The sequence below is a fragment of the Lolium perenne genome, chromosome 6 (assembly GCF_019359855.2).
Source record: "Lolium perenne isolate Kyuss_39 chromosome 6, Kyuss_2.0, whole genome shotgun sequence".
In the NCBI taxonomy this organism is placed as follows: Eukaryota; Viridiplantae; Streptophyta; class Magnoliopsida; order Poales; family Poaceae; genus Lolium; species Lolium perenne.
In genome coordinates this window covers 109,606,935-109,613,696 of record NC_067249.2, presented here as the reverse complement: position 1 = coordinate 109,613,696, position 6,762 = coordinate 109,606,935, and the positions used below count along the sequence as shown (strand labels likewise).

General features: G+C 42.4%; 1 long non-coding RNA gene across 3 annotated transcripts; it reads left to right on the top strand.

Annotated features, from left to right (window-relative positions):
* The first annotated feature begins 921 nt into the window (after positions 1–921).
* Positions 922–6,362, top strand: LOC127325951 (uncharacterized). Of its 3 annotated transcripts, XR_007867472.2 has the most exons (4): positions 934–1,008; positions 2,137–2,451; positions 2,556–3,074; positions 4,643–6,362. It is a non-coding gene; the product is annotated as an uncharacterized lncRNA (long non-coding RNA). The 3 variants fall into 3 exon arrangements; XR_007867471.2 differs by having other exon boundaries at positions 922–2,451; positions 2,556–2,739; XR_007867470.2 differs by having other exon boundaries at positions 922–2,451.
* Positions 6,363–6,762: the final 400 nt, after the last annotated feature.

Here is a 6,762-nt window from a genome sequence, read left to right as displayed (position 1 = left end):
ATCAATGCATGGAGGAAACATGGTACACGGACACGGAGCACCTCATGGAGTACTTGTCATACAAAGATGCAGGGAAGATGCGTTGATGGGTCAAAAAAGCATCACTGAACGATGACAACGGACAGACGTAATCTGGTTCTGCTGTGTCTTAGTGTCAGCTCGAGATTTTCATGCTGAGCATGATCATTTACTGCCAAGAATCAGCGCAAGAGCGCGGGGCGCTGATGTACCGACGGTGGCGGCCGTGGCGGTGGTGAAGAAGCTGGGTACTTTCCAGAATCAACGGAGAGAAAGAAAGCGTCCGAGAAGCTGGTATGTGCAGAGGTTACATCGTTGCATGATCAGAACGACTACTATCAGCTGCTGAGATGACATGGTATGTAGAAGACTGCTATAGTGGTATTCACGATAGCTCATCGATGGGGCGAGCAGAAAAAAAAGACCCGATCTGAACACCAATCCCCGTCTATCCGCAGATTGGGGTGGGGTGTAACAGAACTCGCTTTAATCACCTCCTGATCTGCCGGGTAACCAGAAGTTTAGACCGAAAAAAACGCGAGGTGGGTACCATGGACGAACCCTACCGAAATCACCTTCTTCGTCCTTCCCCATCGAAAACAACTCACGCTGCCTCCCGCCTGCACCTCCACCGCGCGCCGCCGCGAGGGCCTCCCGCCTCCACCGCGTGCCGTCGTGCGAGGCCCCCACCTCCACCGCGTGCCGCCGAGAGGGCCCCCCACCTCCGCCGCGTGCCGCCGGGAGGGCCCCTCACCTCCGCCGCGCGCCGCCGGGAGGATCCCCACCTCCACCGCGGCTCCCCTGCTACAACTTCCCGCGACCGCGCGCACCCCAATCCAAACACATCGCTTCGCCTCTCCGGCAGCAGCAGTAGCAGAGGATGGCCAAGGAAGGAGTGGGGGGGGGGGGGGGGGGGGGCGACTGGAACGGCCTGCTCAAGTGGAGCCTCGCCCACGGCGGCGACGGCACCACCCCTTCGCGCGTGCTCAGGTCCGTCCAGATACCCCCCAAACCCTCACGCTCCCCGATTCAGATTTTAAGGAAGGCTAGAGCTGCTGCTGTATCAGTCAACTGGGATTCAGATTTTACGGCTAGAGTTACCAGTGGGTTCTAGACTTCTGTGTGTATCAATCAGTCGGGGTTCAGATTTCAGGGCTAACGTTACGTCTTAGTTCTAGTGTGTATCAATCAGCCGAGATGTTTTGGTTAACGGTGTGGTTCCCGACTGCCTCCTCATGGTGTGCTGTTTTGTAGTAGTATCATAGTACTGTCATACCTGCTACCAGAGTCATGATACTATAGTTCTCAGCTATATTGTTTCGTGAATTGTCGTCCTACTTCCTGTTAAAATGCTGTTCTTCTATTTGGATTGGTGCAGTTCAGTGAGTCACATTTTAGTACTAACTATAATTAGTGAAACGAAGCTGTAGTAGCCGTAACACACTGAGTCATTAATGTCTCTTTCAGTTCAAAAGAGAAACAGAAAATGTGTTTTGCTGTGAAGTTCATTTTTATTTATTTAAGGGATACGTTTAAGTTGTATGGCCTGAGGAGTTTAGGCACTGCATATTTTTTTGGCTCAACATGCTGGAGTACTAGATCATCTAGTTGAGCTAGTACTAGACTACTAGTGTACATCTATTTACTAATATACATGGAGTTCAGTAGCTCACTAAAAACACACAACCAAGTGAGGGTGAAAAACATGCACATTTCAAGTTCATTTTGTTTGCCTGTGGAGTTCACTTCATCAGTCGCAGGATTTCACCATTTTTGATTGGCAAAAAGTAGAAATTTATTCGTGAGGAAGAAAAGTTCACATTTTTCTATCATGAAGTTCACTACATCATGCTTAGGGATCGCTCATGTTAGTTCACTTCTGTTTTCCGAGGAGGGCTATATCGATAAAAGTTCACTTCGTGCAGATAGTAAGTTCAGTTTTCTTGGCCCAAAATAAATTCACTTGTTCCTGCAGTAGTTAGCTTAATTTGTTGGCAGGAAGCACTATGTTTCTAGAATAACTTCCACAAGTATTTATCTGTCTGTGTCGACATTCCTCTAATTTGCAATAATTTATTCTTTCACTTGCTAAAGAAGTTCATTCTTTGTTCTAGACAGGTTCAGTACATGAAAATGGACCTGCTCATATTCCTGAGTGCAGCATCGAGCGGTTCTCTTGGTTATTTATAGCAGTCGGATTAGGACCAAAAAGGAGTTCAGTTCATTTTTTAGGCAGTAATTCATTCAGTTTTGACAGTATGCTTATAACTTCATGGAAGTTCAATTCTATTGCTGGCAAAGATCAATTCATACTGTGTGTTTTCTGTAATAAATTTGTTTTATGATTTTCGTATATATTATGTGTGCTGGATCTCATATTTTTGCAGGGTTCATTCAATTTCCTGGAAATTCAACTTTGCATGTCGAGAAAAGGTTTTGCAAAAGTTCACTCTTTAATGTCTCTAAGTTCCCTCTTTCTTGACAGTGAGCATTTTTTTGTCTGTAATTTGGAGCTAACATGTTGCTTGTTGGTGCAGGCCCAATACTAAATGCATGCTGCCAAAATGGAGGCGCTCAAAGCCGCTTCTTGTTTATGAAAATCATAATAATATTGGTGGGTCAACCATTTGGGATATCGATGTGGAGAATTTCAGTGTTACTGTTGGCGGACGTAATCTTATTTAGGATCAAACTCGGCGCTTCGCTTTGGAAGACACTATGGTGAGTTACAACTTAGATTACTACATATGTCGACCAAGATGTCCCACCTGCCAATAGAAAATAAAGCTTTTGTTCTTCTGGGTGCTTGTTTCATCTATTAGAAGAAGTTCAGCTTGTTGGTTTCTGTTTTTCATGGAAAAAATGAATTAAGCATGGGTAAAATATGGTACATTTATGTGTTGATGAGTGTCTGTCTACAAAAAGTAGAAGTTCGAGACCACCGGGCTAACCTTCCAGGTTGGTTGTGGAATCCAACGAGCATGGTCACCGCCCCTCCATCCGGATCTCCAGCCGCACTGAACCCCACCGGCGAGCTCCAGCAAGTCAATTCCGAGGTTCTCCTCTCACCCAACTCTGAACTTCCCTCTGCCCCAACTCTAAACCGCTGGTACATGTAGAGAGACACGACTAGGAGTGTGCACCTACGGCTGAACTGAACTACTGCCCTGCCGAACTGAACTGCGACGTGTTTCGGCTGTAATGGCAGTTATCAATTTCTTGACTGAAAATAAAAATGATTGCATTTTGTATCTTTAGGCGAAAGCGAAAATTACTCGGTGTGTGTAGTACGTTGCATAGCCTGTGAAGCTTATTTTCTTTTTTTCTTTCCTTTCTTGATAAACAAGAGATTAACACGTGAATTATCTGGTGAGTTCAATTTAATCGCCCTGGGAAGTTCACTTTTGAACGGGTAGGTAGTTCACGTCATCTTGGTGAAAGTTCACCTTATTGTCGGCCAGTTCACTTTGGGCAGATGGAAAATTAAATTTGTAACACACTGAAATTCATTTCATTTTCATCGGCTCCGGACTTTGTTAGTACTTCACCGCCTCTGAACTTCCATGTCGCCGACAAGTGCACTGCCCCGCAATGTCTGAATGGTTAAATAATGTGCATGTGTAGACAGTCCAGAATACAATGCATGAGCGGTACTCTTATATGGTTATAAAAATGGGTACTGCAATTTTATTGCATTTTTTTTAATATGGGACATAAGGCTTCCAGAAGATCGAACTCCAAAATTTTGATCCTAGGCTGTAGTTCGGCAAGATTTTCACTTTGACTTTTCTTATTTCCATTTTTCTTTTGTATTGATAGCAAGATGGAAGTTTGTTTTTTCTCACCTAGGAGTTCAATTATTCATATATATGTTGATCTAACATGTTAATTCTGCGATTTATGTCCTGTAGGTATTTTCTTTCATTTCTAAAAGGGAAGAACTATGTTTCTAGAATAATTTCAACAGCTGTCCCGTGCTAACGCTCTTATAATTAAGAAAATGTTTTTCTTGCACCTTCTAAAGAAGTTCACTCTGTGTTCTGGACGGGTTCAATACATGAAAAACACAAGTTCACTCTTGTTCACATTCTGGTGCATCCAAATTCAATATAAGTTAGAGATAAGAGAGCTATGCATGCAGTACATTGTTCATTTAATTGAAGTGCATTTGTTTCGCAATAGCAGTACACTACTAGAATGAATCATACATGTTAATCTAGAAAATGCATTGTTTCTTGTGGATGATCTATTTTTTGTGATTTATATGCCGATAAGATCTGTGAAATTTCTCTTTTGAAGTTCACATTACTTGATTGGCATAGTACACTTTTTCATATGTGAAGTTTAGAGTGCCCACAAGCAGCATTGCAACGAGCTGGGAGTTCTGCTGCCTCTAGCGGTTGTCACTGCAAGTCATGCTCTTTACTGCGTTCTGATGAAGCAGCCGAGCACAAGTGCATAATAGGAATAAATATGTGGAGAAGAAGAGCCCACTTTTCCTAATCCATGGAGTTCATTTCTCCTAATTCGTGAAGTTCACATCTGCTGCTACGTTAGTTTAGATATTCTTGCTAGATGGACTATTATTTTATTTCCTTTTGACAGTGTAAAGCTCCATGTGCAGATATGCAGCTACACCGGGGGTTCACTCGCGTATCCTCGATAGTCCAGCGGGCTTCCCGATGGAGTCCAGCACGCGAACGCACCCCGCGGCACTCTAGTGTGTGTTGCTGGGAAGTCAACATGTGCCTCACCCGGCATTCAAGTGCGCTCCAACAGGGAGTACACCTTCCGCGGCAGAAGTCACCCTGAAACATGGCATTATTACAGTATAAGTAATTGAAGTGAGCTCCTAGTTATATGTTGTTATTTTCTTCTAGCTCTGCTTCTAGCAGGTGCCTTCCTGTAGCCCTTCAGGATCATCCCTGCTGGAACCTGACTGCAAGGAAGTTTGTCTCTTTGCTCCTGGCAGTTCAGATTTATATAATCAGGGAGTGCAGTCCGTCCGCGTTTACATTCAAGGTTTGCTTTGATCTTTCTGTCACTTCCTCTGAAATAATACAAGTGCACACTGAATGGTCTGAACTTGTGTAAATTTTCACATGAAGATTGTTTGCTAGCTTTGTATTTGAGCAAATGTTAGACATTGCAGCATATACAAATAATTTCACCTAGTTCACATATGAAGTTTACTCATTTTTGTTTGAAAATTTATTGTTTCATAGACTCTGAAGTCCGCTTTTATTTAAAATGCAAGTTCGCTTGTCCAACCTAAGTATGGTCTAGTATAGTTCACATTATTCAGAAAAGGAAGTTCGTATTTTATTATCAGGAAGTTTACTCTGTCTACCTTTTTAGTTAAAAGCACAAACAGGAAAGAAATAAAAAGTATAGCTCACCTCCATATCTATATTTTTGGGGTTTATTCTTTCTTTCTTGGAAGTGCATTATTTGCATTTGGGAAGTGCAGATGGATGAATTTGATATTTTGATATTTCTGTTCAATATTCGTGAAAATTTATCTTCATTTCTGGAAGTTCACACTTCATTCCGTAGCCAATCAGTGTAGGTCTTCTTGGGGCTGACCGAGCACCTGGCCGCAGCATTGGGGTGATTCATTTCTGAGCAAAGTTGAAAAACGTAGATGGGTATACTATGTAGTGATATGGGTATACTATGTAACATGGCTGGTAGTTTGTTCTTTCCTATTGCAGCGTCTTCATACTCGTGCTCGGGTTAATATATGTAAGTTTTGTTCATTTTTCAGTTTCGTGGGTCTAATCCTGCTGTGTTACCCCTTGTTTATCGCAGTTCATTTTATGTAAGTTGATAGTTCAGTTTTGTAACAGTTCACCCTTTTGTCCAGGAGTTCACTCAACTTGCCCAGTTGTGTGGCACTGATGGAGGGCTCTAGTGAGGCCGCTCCGGCTCATACCGGCGGCTCCTACTAGTACCGAACTTTCTATTTTTCAGTGGTGAAACGTTGCTCGTTATATTGAGTCGCTGCTGCTGGTTCAGTTTAGTCTGGGCTGTTCATGCACCAAAGGCTGCAGCTGCGCCCAACAAAGACATTGAACGGGAGATGGAGCGTGATAGCCACCGTCAAAAGTAATTACAAGCTGGCAGATATGTAGAATATTGTTGATGTATATATTTAGGCTGAGTAGTTCATTTGATCTATGCGCTCATGTATATAAAAGTAGTGTGACATGGGGAAATCCAAGTTTACTTGTTCACATAAAATAGTTCACGTCTATTTTTCAGCAGTTCATTTCGTCCATTGTGTGAGATCACTTAAAAAGAACTAGCAGTTCAAGTAGAAATACAATACAATTTGGCGTGGTTGGTGAAGTTCATTCATATTCATCGGAGTTTAGTTTGTCTGGTATTGGGAGTTAATTATTTTACGGAAGGAAGACCACCTTATGCATCGTGCCACTAAAAGTTCAGTTCACAAAACTATATTTTTTCACTTAAAATATCATGAAACATAAGTTCACCAAATGAACTTCAGAAGTTCACCATATAAATATCTTGAAGCCCACTTTTAAAAATAGTGCTGAAACTTTATATCGCGACTGGAAGTTCACTAAATAGATATAAGGAAGTTCACTGCCATATTCGAGCAGCTCATGTACTCTATTTTTGTGGGCGGAAATCATACACATAGAAATCGTTGGTATGACCTTCAATTGCACAAATCGAACGACTAATGCCATGTAAATTAACACTAATATAACTATA